Source organism: Cnephaeus nilssonii, assembly GCF_951640355.1.
Source record: "Cnephaeus nilssonii genome assembly, chromosome: 24".
NCBI classification, from domain to species: domain Eukaryota; kingdom Metazoa; phylum Chordata; class Mammalia; order Chiroptera; family Vespertilionidae; genus Cnephaeus; species Cnephaeus nilssonii.
In genome coordinates this window covers 696,552-713,730 of record NC_137095.1, presented here as the reverse complement: position 1 = coordinate 713,730, position 17,179 = coordinate 696,552, and the positions used below count along the sequence as shown (strand labels likewise).

Sequence of the window (17,179 nt, the reverse complement as noted above, 5' to 3'; positions counted from 1 at the left end):
AAGCCTGCTAGGGGCGTAAATCCCAACAGCATGATCCCCCTACCAGTGGCCATAGCCTGGGCTGAGTCTATGCCAGTGAGGGGCGTGTACCTGAATGGCCTTAGCCTGGGCTGGGGTCTCAGCGTGCGAGGGGCGCACAACCCATGGGGCGATCCCCCTCCCAGCGGCCTTAGCTTCGGCTGGGGTCTCAGCCTGTGAGGGGCACGATCCCCCTCCCAGTGGCCATAGCCTGGGCTGAGTCTCAGCCTGCGAGGGGCATAAATCCCAACAGCATGATCCCCCTCCCAGCGGCCATAGCCTGGGCTGAGTCTAAGCCTGCGAGGGGTGTGTACCCGAACGGCCTTAGCCTGGGCTGAGTCTAAGCCTGCGAGGGGAGTGTACCCGAACGGCCTTAGCCTGGGCTGGGGTTTCAGTGTGCGAGGGATGCGCACCCCATAACGCGATCCCCCTCCCAGCAGCCATAGCCTGGGCTGAGTCTAAGTCTGCGAGGGGCGTGCACCCCAACGTCCTTAGCCTGGGTTGGGGTCTCAGCGTGCGAGGGGCGGGCACTCCCACAGCGTGATCCCCCTCCCAGCAGCCATAGCCTGGGCTGAGTCTACGCCTGCGAGGGGCGTGCACCCCAATGGCACAATCCCCCTCCACACGGCCTTAGCCTGGGCTGAGTCTAAGCCAGTGAGAGGCGTGCACCCCAAGGCTTTAGCGTGGGCTGGGGTCTCAGCGTGCGAGGGGCGCACACCCCCACGGTGCAATCCCCCTCGCAGAGGCCGTAGCCTGGGCTGAGTCTAAGCCAGTGATGGGCGTGCACCCCAACAGCCGTAGCCTGGGCTGGGGTCTCAGCATGCGAGGGGCGTGCACCCCCACGGCACGATCCCCCTCCTAGCGGCCATAGCCTGGGCTCAGTCTAAGCCTGCGAGGGGTGTGCACCCCACTGGCCATAGCCTGGGCTGAGTCTAAGCCTGCGTGGGGCACACGTCCCCATGGCAGGATCCCCCTCCCAGTGGCGGAAGACTGTGGTCTCAACCACTGAGTCACACCAGCCAGGCAGATATGGAGAAGTCTTAAATGTTTCTTTTTTTTGTTACATATATTTTATTGATTTTTTACAGAGAGGAAGGGAAAGGGCTAGAGAGCTAGAAACATCTATGAGAGAGAGACATTGATCAGCTGCCTCCTGCACACTCCCCACTGGGTATGTGCCCCTAACCAAGGTACATGCCCTTGAACAGAATCGAACCTGGGACCCTTGAGTCTGCAGGCTGATGCTCCATCCACTGAGCCAAACCAGTTAGGGCTGTCCAATATGTTAAAGAAAAAACCCTATCTAATAAAGAGGGAATATGCAGGGGAGAGCATTTGGGGGTGACCGGGTTGTCAGGGGAAGGCAATTGGGGATGATCGGGCTGGCAGGGGAACAGTTAGGCATCGATCAGGCTTGCAGGGGAGTGGTTAAGGGGTGATCAGGTTTGCAGGCAGAAGTGGTTAGGGGCAATTAGGCAGGCAGGTAAGCAGTTGGGAGCCAGCAGTTCCGGATTGTGAAAGGGATGTCTGACTGCCTGTTTAGGCCCGAGGCCCGATCCCTGTAGGATCGGGCTTAAACAGGCAGTCAGACATCCCCCGAGGGAACCCAGATTGGAGAGGGTGCAGGTTGGGCTGAAGGACACCCCCCTGCCCATTGCACGAATTTCGTGCACCGGGCCTCTAGTAAAATATAATGATGTACTACCAAAATATGTTATGTCCATGTTCAATGCCATCATTTTGACAGTTTGAATGTGGTGAAATTGTCAACTACTGCTAACCTAGACTTCACTTAATGCATTATTAAATGCTTAGACATAAAGAACACTGGTGGAGGATGTTAAAAATACAGATTAACCTTTTAACTGTAAGGTACAAGTGGGCTATAAATAGTACATAGGGTAAAAATTGAGAAAAAGCATATTGTTTTTAGAATTCAAAAGCTAGTCCATATGGCAAAGAAGTTACTAGAGTCATTGAGGAATGAGTGAAATTCAAACATATGTCTTAGAGGCTGCACTATCCTCCTATTGGTTAGGATAATAAATTAACTTTAAAGTAGACAAAAATCAGGAACAGACATTTTAACAAAGGAGATAAAGACAATGTAAAGAAATGCATAAGAAATAATCACCATCAAACATTTTTACAGAAATTGAATGAAAACAAAAGCAAGTTAACAATTCTCGCTGATAGAGATGGTATTAAAAAGATTAACCTTCACATGTGCTGGCAGGGTTGCAGAAAAATAGAATTTTCGTTACTGTGGGTGGGTCGGGAGGCACAGTGATTGACCATTTTAGGTCACAGTTCCCCAGATGTTAAAATATAACACATTCACTGACACTGGAACAGTTTGGTAAGTAACACATACACCTGTAAAAAGAACTCAACACAATATTCCCAACTGTTTTATTTATAAAACCCCAAACATAGAAATAACTGAAACCATAGGCAGCTCAATAGTTCAAGTGGTTACACATAGAATACAATATTTCCTGGAAATAAATATTTACATAAACATTAGTGTCGAATCTCAAAATATCTGTGTAGCATGAAGGAAGCCAGTGTTTCTTAAAGAGAATACACCTTTTAGTACCAATAAAATTATGAAAAATGTGAACTATTCTATTGTACAGGAAGGTAAATCAATACCTGCAGGGAGGGCTGGGAGGCAGAAAGATTACAAAAGAACTGGAGGTAAATACAGGGTGTGGCAAAGTAGGTTTAACGTTGTTGGTACTGAAAATCCTCTCTAATAAAATGGTAATATGCAAATTAACCATCACTCCGCTACATAAGCCACGCCCACCAGCCAAGCCACGCCCACCAGCCAATCAGGGCGAGTATACAAATTAACCCCAATCCAAGATGGCTACAGCCACAGAGAGCAAGGTTTCCCAGGTAACAGAGCAAGCCAAGCTTTCCATAGCCTAAGCCTCCCCTCAAGCTACAAAGTTTCAATTATAGAAGGTAAACAAATTCAAACAAATGTTGGCAGAATGGAGCTTGATAGAGCAGGCCAGGGTTGCCGGCTGCAACAGGGGAAGCAAAGCTTTCTGCACACCCTGGCAGGGCTCACCCGCTTAAGGCTACAAAGTTTCAATTGTAGAAGGTGAATTGGCTGCTGCCCCAGAAATGGCTGCTGCCCCAGAAATGGCTGCCGCCCCAGGCTACAAAGTTTCAATTGTACAAGGAAAATAAATTCCAGATACTAGGGCCTCCCCTTGGGTTGCCAGGGGGCGTGGCCGACCTGCAAACCACCACAGGCCCCTCGCTCAGGCCGCCCCAGACCCCAAGGGAACCCGCACCCTTATCTGTGACACCCTTCAGGGCAAACCAGCTGGCCCCCACCCATGCACCAGGCCTCTATCCTATCTAATAAAAGAGTAATATACAGATTGATCATCACTGCAACACACAATATAGATGCCCCCATATGGTCAAAGATCCTGCCCCCATGTGGACACAAGATGGCCACCACAAGATGGCCAGCAGGAGAGGGCAGTTGGGAGGCACCCGGCCTGCAAGGGAGGGCAGTTGAGAGGGACCAGGCTTGCAAGGGAGGGCAGTTGGAGGTGATCAACCCTGCAGGAGAGGGCAGTTAGGGGTGACCAGGCTGGCAGAGGAGGGAAGTTGGGGGCAAACAGCCTGGCAGGGGAGCAGTTAAGCATCAACCAGGCTGGCAGCGGAGTGGTTAGGGGGTTATCAGGCTGGCAGGCAGAAGCGGTTAGGGGCAATCAGGAAGGCAGGCAGGCAAGCAGTTGGGAGCCAGCAGTCCTGGATTGTGAGAGGGATGTCCGACTGCCCGTTTAGGCCCGATCCCACCTGGGATCGGGCCTAAACGGGCAGTCGGACATCCCTCCAGGAGTCCCAGATTGGAGAGGGTACAGGCTGGGCTGAGGGACAACCCCCCACCATGCACGAATTTCGTGCACCGGGCTTCTAGTAATACAATAATTAATAAAGAAGAACACAAAATATAAACTCTCCATGGCCACTGTGCCTCATTTTGTTGGGCATAATCACATTAACGGAAAGCCACTGGTGTGATTCCAGGTGAGGGCACATGCCCAGGTTGTAGGCTGGATCGCCAGAGTTGGGCATGCAGGAGGAAGCTGATCAATGATTCTCTCTCATTGATCTCTCTCCCTGTCTCTTTCTCTCTCTGAAATCATGAAAGTATATATTAAAAAAAATTGCCATCAAATTCAATAGGAATGCTGACTACATACAAAAGACATCCTGGGACAGATTGCAGGGTTATCCTTCTTCTACCTTTGACTTCTTGCCTGTTGAGCAACTACATTATGTGAACACTCAAGGGGCCAGGGAATACACAATACCATTGGATTATTCTGCCAATGACGTCAGCTACACGAAACAGTTTTGGAGGTCCTGAGAAGGTCTGCACATAAAGGCCACACAAGCCACAGGCCCCAGAACATTTGTGGCCTTATGTTCAGAAGAGGTACTTATCACCTAATTTCCTGCAAGCTTCCCCACTCACTATTGAAACAGTGTTTCTGCCCTAATTGTGGTTCCACCTCAGAGACTTACAACAAATGACACCAGCCTATGAAATGTCATACTTCCTGGCACATGGCTCCTTTGCAGTACATGGAGAGCAGGTTCCCTAAACATTGCTGAGGCTTATGTAGTACATACTGTGAACAGAGAACATGATTCATATTGGTCACAGAAGCAGCACAAAGGTCTCGTCTTCAGACTGACCTTTGCCCTCACCAATAATCGAGGCACTAGGCTGAAAATTAAATGCACAAAGTCACGTGGTCTTTCTTTTATGGCCATGGGCCACAATAAGTAATAAGCCAATATTGGACAAAAAGTGATTTCCAGACATTATGTTATCCCTTTCAAACCACATACACTTTTGGATAAACACAGTATCTATTCATCTCTACATGCTAAAAGATCACATTTGTGTTTGCAAATCATTTGTGGCAGTGAATAAAACCAAAATTAAAGGTACAAATGTATAAATACCTTTAAAAAGATTCTAAACTAGAGCACAGGAGAACAAGGGGTTTGCAGGTTGCTGAATAAAAATCCCCCAGATTTATCAAAGCATAATGTGAATACCACTATGTCCCTGAAACAGGTGGTACTTCTTAGCTGAGAAGGAGTGCTCTGGATGAATCCTGGGTCAGGTCCATTTTCTCGTCACAGAGAAATGAATGAAGATACTGCCAAGAGCTTGGAGGAACCATAATTACTTCCAGCAGAAGTGATAACACAGAATACATTCCCCTGAGCACCCAGAGGTGGTGACCGATGCACACTCCTCAGGTGATTCAGTTGTTAGAGGTGAAATCTCTGCAGCGACAAAGACACAGTGACATCATTTGGGTGGTAATTCTGGGCATGTTAGCAAGTACAATGCAGCTCCTTCGAGCCTCACTTGTACCTCAAATTTATGAGGCATTTAGCGGAGTGTATGTTCCCATAAAAGGGGTTTACATTCATGGAAAGGGTCTCATAGAGCACCTTAAGTGTTCTTATAAGTGAGAAAAATAAGCCATTCGCTGTACACTTAGGGCTTTTTTCTAGTGTGAACTCTGTAGTGTCTAGTGAGGTGAGAGCTTTGACTGAAATGCTTCCCACATTCATTACACTCATATGGCTTTTCTCCAGTGTGAACTCCGTGGTGTCTAGTGAGGTGAGACCTTCCACTGAAATGCTTACCACAATCACTGCACTCATATGGCTTTTCTCCAGTGTGTACTCTGTGGTGTTTAGTGAGGGAAGCCCTTTCACTGAAATACTTCCCACAGTCACTACATTCATATGGCTTTTCTCCACTGTGAACTCTGTGGTGTACAGTGAGGTGAGACCTTAGACTGAAATGCTTACCACATTCATTACACTCATATGGCGTTTCTCTAGTTTGAACTCTGTGGTGTATACTGAGGTAAGACCTTCGATTGAAATACTTCCCAATTTCACTACACTCATATGGCTTTTCTGCAGTGTGAACTCTGTGGTGAATGGTGAGGTAAGACCTTTGACGGAAGAACTTCCCACAGTCACTGCACTTATAACACTTTTTTCTAATGTGAACTCTGTTGTGTTTAATGAGAGCAGGGCTTTCACTGAAGACCTTCCCACAATCCGTACAATCACAGGGCTTTTCTACAGTGTGAACTCTCCCATGTTGTAGGAGGTTAAAGATTTGTCTGAACACTTTCCCACATTTATTAGACTCATTAATCATATCTCCAGAGCAGAGACCTTTCTGATAAGCAACTTTCTGTTTCTGCCTGGCAGCTGTTTCACATTCAACCCACTGGTGATGTCTTTTTCCATTGAAAAATTCCTGTGAAATCTCATTGTTACTGTGTGGCTCCTCAGTGTTAAGAGTGGCCTGGTGCTGGAGAAGCCCTGAGGTGGCTGGGGAGTCTACCCCAACGTCAGTAGGAGCTTCAGGCACCCCAGAGAAGTAGAACCAGCAGGTTGTCACAAGAGAAGTACTCTTCATATCTTCTGTCCAGGGCTTCTCTCCACTGGCATCCTTCTGCTGCTGGAGAGGGTTTGTACTAAAACACAAGTCTCTCACACATGCATCACTTAAGAACACATTCTTCTCAAAGTATGCCACTTGTAATTCAGTCAGGTGCAAAATATCTTTTAATACTGAGAAGCACAGCTTACACAGATGGGTCCTCTGGGTGGCTGCAGCTGTCTTGGCAGCCCGAACCTGAGAATCTCCTACAGATACACTGTGCTTAGAATAGGCCTCCCCATCATCCATTTTATGCCAAGGACCTGAAAACAGAGGAATGATGCGGAAATGAATGTTGACTGTGGTGACAGAGGGAAGTCCCATATTAAAACTGTGTTGCACATAATACATTGATTGGTCTCATGTAACTGGCTGAAAATAAAAGACCTGAAAGTTGAACTGAAAAGATGGAACTGTGAAGTTCTTGACCACTGAAGATCACAAAACAAGAGAGACTTCAACAGAAATAGAGCAAAAACATGGCAAGCACCACATGTAAGAGAAGCGGAATGTCCAGCTCCTTCTGCTGCTAACAGAATTCATTAAATCTTCTCTGCTGGTGAAATGGGGAAGCTATGCAGAAGGTTGGTTACATATCATTCCAAGTAAAATTCAAAAAACAAGTAGCTGGTGTTTGAGGGGTATTTAAGCATGTATGTGCTCCTTATAACACTTACATAGGTCCATGTACAAGTATACTGCAAGAAAGAGATGTGCAGCAGAATAGGTGATGTAAAAAGGACATAAAGGCAAAGGTAGACAATGCTAGGAAGTCACTGATGAAATGACAAGTCAGCAAAGTGTCAAGTGTGGAAAAGAAAAGTACAAATGAGGTTTGGTCATTGGAACCTGCACCAAACACTGTTGTACAGGAGCCGGTTCCCGGTATAATCTGAATACCATCCTTACGTCATACCTCCCCCTAGTTGTCACTCAGCTGGGCTAAGCAGCCTCTAGGACCATCCTGTACGTTCACCCCGGAGAAACCCAGGGGTCGCCCTGTACCTCCTTTTCTAGAAGTATGTACAAACTAAATATTCTGAGTATCAATGAAAAGACAACACAGGTGAGCAGCCACCACTTGCCCATAGCATTCAGCTTGCAATGGTATCCAAGGAAGGTAATATTACAAACAATAATTGGAGGGTCTTACAGGAACAGCCCCTGGTTCATGTATGTAAAGAAGAAAACTGACACAGGGTTTTTATCGATAAGAAAGGTGCAGAAGTGGAAGCCGTGGATCTGGATAGAGTCACCCTTCCTGGAGTGGAAGAGCAGGAGGGACCCATTAAGCAGTCTGTAAGACTGCTGACACCCAGACACTTCCTGCAGTTTCTGAGGCAACTGGTGTCACGGAGGTTCATGGAGTCTATTGCTCAGGGCTCTCTGCACAGCTCAGCACTGGCAGCCACAGCCCATTGACAAGACAGTGGGGGAAATTAGCAGAGCCCATGGTCTGGCTTTGAGAGAGAGAGAGAGAGAGTGCTAAGTCTGGAGAATAAATAAAGAGTGGGTATCACCTCAGGACACTAGGAGAGATGTGAAGGTCTTACCTACAAATGATACAAGGGAAAACACTTCCAGCATCACATCACAGTACAGACGTCTCTGAGCCTCATCAAGGATCTCCCACTCCTCCTGAGAGAAGGCAATGGCCACGTCCTCAAACTTCATATCATGTCATAATGGGCACAGGACATCCCATGATAAGATTCTCTTTTGAGATTCCAAGTTTGGCATACTACCCACCCTGCACATGAATATGCTCCCCTACTCCCCACATCAGAGAAGAGAGCAGCCCTTGGTCCCATTAAAGTCGATCTCTCCTTATATTCTTACTGATGCTGTGTCTTCCCACAACAATAAAGGCAGATGAACAGATACAAGTTACCTGTGCTCTCATCCTCAAATAGGAGTCACACTTTCAATAATAGTTGGTCTCAGGAACATAAGGTAGGAGGAGATGTTGCACATAATGGGATTGTGATGGATTTGACTCTGGTCTTGTCAGGCAATACCCATGTTTTCCTCCAAATTGTCCCTCCAAGACACCAAACAACATGGTAATGCCCATTGCACTTTAACTCCTATCCCAGTTTGCTGAGGCCATCACTCTGCATTACCTGCTGCCCATAGTTCTTTGTTCCACATTTCTCTCGCACAGCTCATTCCCAGAGGCACAACTTCACTGGTAACACAAATAAGCCATGACGAGGACAGGGTGTTTTCTAATCAGGTTCTTTCCCAGAATTGTAGTTTACCACCTCTGTAATACATTTCTATCTCACCCTTCTCTCTTCTCCTTGCCCCATGCCGGTGGGGATTTTCAACTGCAGGTGACCCTGATGTATGCTTTCTCATTCCTAGTGTTCACTGGGTCAGCCCTCAACAACCAATGGCAGGTGGGCACATAGATGGCCTCTAAGCTCTACACCTGTCATGTAGCATCACAGCAACCCATCCTGTTAGAAATTATCCTAAAATTCCCCATATCATATCATAAAGACACCATCAGAATTCGACTCCCTTTTCATTCATTTGCACGTCATTGTTAGTGTCCCGCCGCTTTGCTTTTAGTCCCAGGGACCACACTGATGTCATCATCCCCTGTGTGTGATTGTGCAGTTCAGCCCGGGTTCCCCACCTGCCACACTGATATAGATGGCACCTCCCATACTGTTTTCTGGGTCACTGCATGCTCTGCCCTCAAGAGAACCTTGGCTGCTTTTCCTCAAAGGTCCCTAGGCTGTGCTGGTGTTAAGATGTGTGTGGACTGACTAGGTGAGTAAAACATATATATTGATTTCAGAGAGAGAGAAATAGGGATATACTATACACACACACACACACACACACACACACATATATATATATGTATATACACACACACACATATATATGCACACTAATAAAAAAGTAATATGCTAATTCAACTGAGAGACCTTCCAGATATCCTTCGGGATAAAGCCTGGGGCTTGGCTGTCCTGTAAACCATCCCCAAATGACCCTCAGCCCTTTGCCCAGGCCGGACACACACCCCAGCGGGTCCCCTCACCCCGATGGTGTTGTGGCCAGCCTGCAAACAGCCCTCACCCTCTCGCTCAGGCTGGCAATGCCCCCAGTTGGGGACCCTCAACTTTATGGGGGCATGTCTGGCCTGCATCCTACTCCAGTTCCTCACCCAGGCAGGCATCGCTCCCAGTGGGGAACCCCACCATGATGGGGCATGGCCGGCATGCAAACTTTCCCAGGCCCCTCACCCAGGCCAGCCCCGCCCTTGCATGGGGACTCCCACCCTGATCCGGACCCCCTTTAGGGCACACCAGCCTGTCCCCACTTGTGCACCAGACCTCTATCTATACTAACAAAAAGGTAGTATGCTAATTAGACTGGGAGACATGCTGGATGTCCTTCAGCACAAAGCCATGGTGGCGGGGCCAAGGCAGAGGCAGTTAGGGGTGATGAGGCCAGGAGGGGAAGGCATTTGGGGGTGATCAGGCCAGGAGGGGTGGGCATTTGGGGGTGATCAGGCAGACAGGGGGCGCCAGTTGGGGGTCCAGGCCAGGAGGGGGGTAGTTAGGGGTGAGCAGGCTGGCGAGAGGAGAGTTGGGGGAAATCAGACCAGCAACGTGGGCAGTAGGGGGTGAGAAGGCCAGTGGCGTGGGGCAGTTGGGCATGAGCAGGCTGGCATCAGAATGGTTAGGGGCGATCAGGCAGGCAGGCAGGTGAGCGGTTAGGAGCCATTGGTCCTGGATAGTGAGAGGGATGTCCAACTGACATCCCCTAAGTGGTCCCAGATTAGAGAGGGTGAAGGCCAGGCTGAAGGACACCCCCTACCTCCAGTGCATGAAACTCATGCACTGGTCCACTAATACGCACACACACACACACACACACACACACACACACACGCACACGCACACGCGCACAGACACACACACAATGTGTGGCCTGATTATTATGTGTTCAGAGGTCATAATAATCTGGCCACTCAGTATATTTTACCTAATAATAGACATGTAAATTGACCGTACCTTCGCTACACCCACAGCCAATCAGAGTGAGTATGCAAATTAATTAAAAACCATGGCGGCAGCCCCGCCCCCAGCTGCTCTGAGAGTTGGAGAAGTCAGGCGTCAGCGCCTGAGGCTGGCTGCAGCCAGAGACCAAGAAGCTGCCTACCCCGTGATCCCAGGCTGCAGCCAGCCTCAGAAGCCTCACGTCCGCCTGCCCCATGTCCTGGGGGAGACTGAGAAACCGGGCCCCAGTGCCTGAGGCTGGGTACGGCCCGGGAGATGAAGAAGCCGCCTGCCCTGGGATCTCAGGCTACAGCCAGCTGGAGAAGCCGCCCACTCCATGTCCACCCGCCCCACATTCTGGGGGAGACTGAGAAACCGGCCCCAGCGGCTGAGGCTGGCTGCAGCCACAGACATCAAGAAGCCGCCTGCCCCGTGATCACAGGCCACAGCCAGCACCAGAAGCCTCATGTCCGCCTGCCCCACGTCCTGAGGGAGACTGAGAAACCGGGCCTCAGCACCTGAGGCTGGATGAGACCTGGGAGACGAAGAAGCCGACTGACACGTGATCCCATGCTGCAGCCAGCTGGAGAAGCCGCCCACCCCATGTCCAGCACCCCATGTCCTGGGGGAGATGGAGAAACCGGGTGCCAGTACCTGAGGCTGGCTATAGCCCGGGAGATGAAGAAGCCACCTGCCCTATGATCCCAGGCCGCAGTCAGCCGGAGAAGTCACCCACACTGCATCCGAGGGAAGATGGAGAAGCTGCCCACCTGCGGTCCAGGCGTCAGCACCTGGAGCTGGCTACAGCCTGTTAGACGGAGAAGCCGCCCACCCTGAGTTGGAGAAGTCAGGCCCCTAACCATTCTGATGCCAGCCTGCTCGTGCCCAACTGCCCCACGCCAATCCCAGGCACCAGTACCTGCGGCTGGCTTTGGCCTGGGAGACAGAGAAGCCACCCACCCCGCGGTCCTGGGCACCAGTACGTGCGGCTGGCTGTGGCCTGGGTGACGGAGAAGTCGCCTACCCTGCGGTCCTGGGCGCTAGCACTTGTGGCTGCAGCACAAGTGAAGCCAACTGTTCACCATCCCCTGAGGCTGCAGCCAGCCTGGGTGTCTATGGTGACCAGAGGGTGGTAAGCCCGGATCACGGGTGCCTGTGGTCGGCTGGAGGAGGGAATTCTGGGTACCGGGTGTGGGCTGAGGCAGAGGTGGTTAGAGGCAATCAAGCCAGCAAGGGAGCAGTTAGGCTGGCAGGCAGAAGCAGTTAGGGGCAATCAGGCAGGCAGACGAGCTATGAGGAGCCAGCAGTTCTGAATTGTGAGAGGGATATCCAACTGCCGGTTATCCCACGAGGGGTCCCAGATTGCAGAGGGTGCAGGCCAGGCTGAGGGACACCCTCCCTGCCACCCCCCGTGCACGAATTTCTTGCACCAGGGCCCTAGGATACTAATAAAAGAGTAATATGCTAATACAACCTGGAAACCTTCCGGATGTCCTTCTGGACAAAGACGGGGGTTAGGTTGGCCTGAAAACAACCCACAAATGCCCCACAGCCCCTGGCTCAGGCCGACCACACCCCCCAGCAGGTACCCTCAACCCAATGGGGGTGTGACCAGCCTGCAATTGCCCTCAGCCCCTAGCCCAGTCCGGCCATGGCCCCCATCGTAGACCCTTACCCCGATGGGGCGTGGCTGGCCTGCATACTGCCCCAGTTCCTCACCCAGGCTGGCATCACCGCAAGTGGGGATCCCCACCCCAATGTGGACATGGCCGGCTTACAAACCACCCTAGACCCCTCACCCAGGCCATCCCCGCTCCCCAAGTGGACCCCTACCCTGTACCAGGACCTCCTTCAGCGCAGACCAGCCGGCCCTCACCCATGCACCAAGCCCCTATCTATACTAATAAAAAGGTAGTATGCTAATTAGACCAGGAGACATTCCGGACATCCTTCCAGACAAGGCCATCGTGGTGGGGCTAAGGCAGAGGTGGTTAGGGGTGATCAAGCCAGGAGGAAAGGGCATTTGCAGGTGATCAGGCCAGCAAGGGGGGCCAGTTGGGGGCGAGTAGGCTGGCGGCTGGGGGCAGTTGGGGGCAAGCAGGCTGGCAGGGGGACAGTTGGGGGCAATCAGGGGGACAGTTGGGGGCAAACAGGCCAGCAGGGGGGGAAGTTTGGGGTGAGCAGGCTGGCGGGGGTGGGGCAGTTGGGGGTGAACAGGCCGCAGGGAGGGCCAGTTGAGGGCGAAAAGGCCAGCGGGGCAGGATAGTTGGGAGTGAGCAGGTTAGCAAGCAGAGTGGTGAGGTGCGATCAGGCAGGCAGGCAGGTGAGTGGTTAGGACCAAGCAGTCCTGAATTGCAAGAGGGATATCCTACTGCCAGTTTAGGCCTGATCCCACAGGGGATCCCAGATTGGAGAGGGTGCAGGCCAGGCTGAGGGACATTCCACCCCACACCCAAGCACGAAATGCATGCACTGGGCCACTAGTATATATATATATATATATATATATATATATATATATATATATGCCCACACTGAGTAGCCAGGAAATTATGATCTCTGAATGCATAATAATCTGGCCACTCAGTATATATCCTATATAATAAAAAGTTAATATGCAAATTGTCACTTCGACCAGGAGTTCAACCAGCAGGCAGGCTGGCCAACTGCCCATGTCCCCTCCTCCTGGTCAGGCTGGCCGGACCCCACCCATGAATGAATTCATGCACCAGAGGTTTTATATATATACACACTGAGTGGCCAGATTATTATGTATTCAGAGATCATAATAATCTGTCCACTGTGTGTGTGTGTGTGTATATATATATATATATATATATATATATATATATATAGAGAGAGAGAGAGAGAGAGAGAGAGAGAGAAAGATAGATAGAGAGTGAGAGAGATCTATTTTTTGTTCCATTAATTTTATACATTCTAGTAATTGATATATATATAGTAGGACTTTGGGTTACGTCGGAGATCTGTTCCTATGGCCAGACATAATGCAATTTTCGCTGTAAGTCAAAACCCACCTACATAAGGACCTATGTCACTCACATGGCACACATACACAGCAGAAATGAAGTGAAACAGTAAAAAATATTTAAAAGAAAAATAACAATTCCTGACCTTTACTTATCTTACCTAATAATAGACAAACATGTAAATTGACCATACCTTCGACACTCCCAGAGCCAATCAGAATGAGTATGCAAATTAACCCAACTAAGATGGCTGCTAATTTGCATAAGTAGGCACCCAGCAGCCTTCATCAGGGAACAGGGAACATCCTCAGCACCCATAGTGAGAGGGAGGCAGCAATCAGAGCCAGCGGGAGTCAGCGATCAGAGGGAGAGGGAGCCAGCCATCAGAGCGAGAGGGAGCCAGAGATTAGAGCCAGCGGGAGCCATCGATCGGAGCGAGAGGGAGGCAGCCATTAGAGAGAGAGGGAGCCAGCCATCAGAGGGAGAGGGAGCCAGCCATCGGAGGGAGAGCGAGCCAGCCATAGGAGGGAGAGGGAGCCAGTGATCAGAGCCAGCGGAAGCCAGCGATCGGAGGGAGAGCGAGCCAGCCATAGGAGGGAGAGCAAGCCAGCCATAGGAGGGAGAGGGAGCCAGCAAGAGCCAGTGATCGGAGCGAGATGGAGCCAGCCATTGGAGAGAGATGTAGCCAGCCACCAGAGGGAGAGGGAGCCAGGCATCGGAGGGAGAGCCAGCCAGCCATAGGAGGGAGAAAGAGCCAGCCATCTGAGCGAGAAGGAGCCAGCCATCAGAGCAAGAGGGAGCCAGCGGGAGGTGAGACCTTCGACTGAAATGCTTCCCACATTCACTACACTCATATGGCTTTTCTCCAGTGTGAACTCTGTGGTGTTTAGTGAGGGAAGCCCTTTCCGTGAAATACTTCCCACATTCACTACATTCATATGGCTTTTCTCCAGTGTGAACTCTGTGGTGTTTAGTGAGGGTAGACCTTTCACTGAAATGCCTATGGTTTCAGTGATTTCTATGTTTGGGGTTTTATAAATAAAACAGTTGGGAATATTTTGTTGAGTTCTTTCTACAGGTGTATGTGTTACTTACCAAACTGTTCCAGTGTCAGTGAATGTGTTATATTTTAACATCTGGGGAACTGTGATCTAAAATGGTCAATCACTTTGCCTCCCAACCCACCCACAGTAATGAAAATTCCATTTTTCTGTAACCCTGCCAGCACATGGGAAGGATAATCTTTTTAAATACGAGCCCTATCAGCGAGTATTGTTAACTTGCTTTTGTTTTCATTCCATTTCTGTAAAAATATTTGATGGTGATAATTTCTTATGCATTTCTTTACATTGTCTTTATCTCCTTTGTTAAAATGTCTGCTCATGATTTTTGTCTACTTTAAAGTTAATTTATTATCCTAACCATTAGGAGGATAGTGCAACCTCTAAGGCATATGTTTGAATTTCACTCATTCTTCAATGACTCTAGTGACTTCTTTGCCATATGGAATTCTTGCTTTTGAATTCTAAAACCAATATAGTTTTTCTCAATTTTTACGCTATGTACTATTTAAAGCCCACTTGTACCATACACTCAAAAGTTTAATCTGCATTGTTAACTTTCTCCACCAGTGTTCTTTAAGAATAAGCATTTAATAATACTTTAAGTGAAGTCTAGGTTAGCAGTAGTTGGCAATATTACCACATTCAAACTGTCAAAATCATGGCATTGCACATGGACATAAAATATTTCAGTAGTACATCATTATATTTTACTAGTGACCTGGTACATGAATGCATGCACATTGAAATTAAATTAATCTGAAAGTGTGTGGTGCGGCGGGACTTGGTGAGATCGGCCCCACACTCCCTAGTGCCAACCTCTCACAGTCCCTCCTTGGCCGGCGGTGCTGAGGCTTGAAGGGCATCTGTGTAATGTGTGGGGTCCCTCAGCCACTGGTTTGATTCCAGGGCAGGGCACATGCCTTCCAGAATCCCCTGGAGGTGTCGTGCAGGAGGTATATGATTGCTGTTTCCCTCCCTCTCCCTTTCAAAACGACAGCCTGGCCTGTGGAGATTGGGCTGAAACAGGCTCTCCAACATCCCTCGAGGTGTCCTGGATTTCGAGAGTGCAGTTCTTGGGTGACACAACCCAGAATCAGGCTCCCTCCTCTCTGGTTCTGGGGTGCAGTATCTGTGAACCACTGCTGTCAGGTAATCACAATTCACTGGGCAGCTCCTGTGTTGAGCGTCTGCCCCCTAGTGGTCATTGCAGGTCATAGCTACCTGTGAGGAATTTGGGCGGTTGCTTAGCCTTTCACATAAATAGATTTTTAGCATACTGATAGAGTAGCAATGAATGTGCTCAAGAACATTCATAATTAAACAGCTGAATTATTGGAAACTGGTAAGTTTTAAACATTTCTTAAAGTTTGATATATGTGTAATTGATTTAAAACAAGGTGTAAATATATATATATATATATATATATATATATATATATATATATATAGAGAGAGAGAGAGAGAGAGAGAGAGAGAGAGAGAGAGAGGCCCAGTGTATGAATTTGTGCATGCATCATCATCTTCTTCTCCTTCCCTTTCTTCATCATCCATGTCAGGAACCAAGTAGTAAAGTAAAGGATTTGGCCAAATGTCATCTTTGATGACTTCTCCTAACTCACCTGCACCTGCATCAGAATGGTCAGTAAACCAGGTACAGAAGCTCTCTGGTTCCTTGTGTTGTCTCTTCCTGCTGGCTTTATTCTGTGTTTGACTTGAACGTTTCATCAAATCCTTTCCAGATTTCCATTTGATTTCAGTGGACTTTGAAGATAGATCACCACTCTCATTCAGATGAAACTCTATGGAGAGAACTTTATTTTCGAAATAAGGATTTTCATCAAAATAAAAATCTATTCTGTAACCTGATTTAATATCTTTAAATTCTCTCACTTCAAGTCTTGTCAAATAATGCAGCACCTCTTCATTCTCTTCCCCAAGCAGTGCAGACACTTATGGATGGTTGACAAATGTTGTTACCCCAAAATTAGGGATTTTGGAGATCAATTCTGACCTCTTCTGACAAAATGGTTGGCCGAGTTTGTTATATTTCTCTTCTACTTTCAAAATCTCCTCAATGGATTGTTCATTAAGTTGTCTCTTTCATTTTGTACTTCATCAATATATTCAATCACTTCTTGCTGTTCTTTTTCTCCCTTTGGCAAGTCCGGAGGGGTGGGCTTCTTCTCCTGCTTGGGGGCTGGACCCAGTTTAGGTTTCTTTGTTTGAGGTGGGAGCTAGGACTGGTGTTTGGGTACCATGTTGTGAGGCAAGTCCTAGGATCTGACCAATGGGAAGTCGCCAGGCTCCAAGGCGCGCTGAGCACTCACTCTTTCAATTTTTAAAATGAATTTAGGATTTAACCAAATAGGAGGGCAGTTCAGCATCTAAGACATCTCTATTCACTTCACCCATTCCAAGGACTCAATTGATTTCTTTTCCATTTGGAACTATACAGTATGTTTTGAATACTGGAAGGAAAATTGTTTTTCTCACATTTTATCTTATGCATAATTTAATGCCCACTTGCATGATATACTTTTAAGTTCAATCTATGTTGCTAACATT

The 17,179-nt window shown here is 48.6% G+C and overlaps 1 pseudogene across 1 annotated transcript in view; it reads right to left on the bottom strand.

The window, feature by feature from the left end:
* The window catches only part of LOC307095038 (protein SET-like), a 345,435-nt pseudogene extending 328,563 nt beyond the window's left edge, over nucleotides 1–16,872 (bottom strand). The window contains exon 1 of the transcript in view: nucleotides 16,726–16,872. The product of the transcript in view is annotated as a protein SET-like (transcript). The remainder of the gene's footprint in view (nucleotides 1–16,725) is intronic.
* Nucleotides 16,873–17,179: the final 307 nt, after the last annotated feature.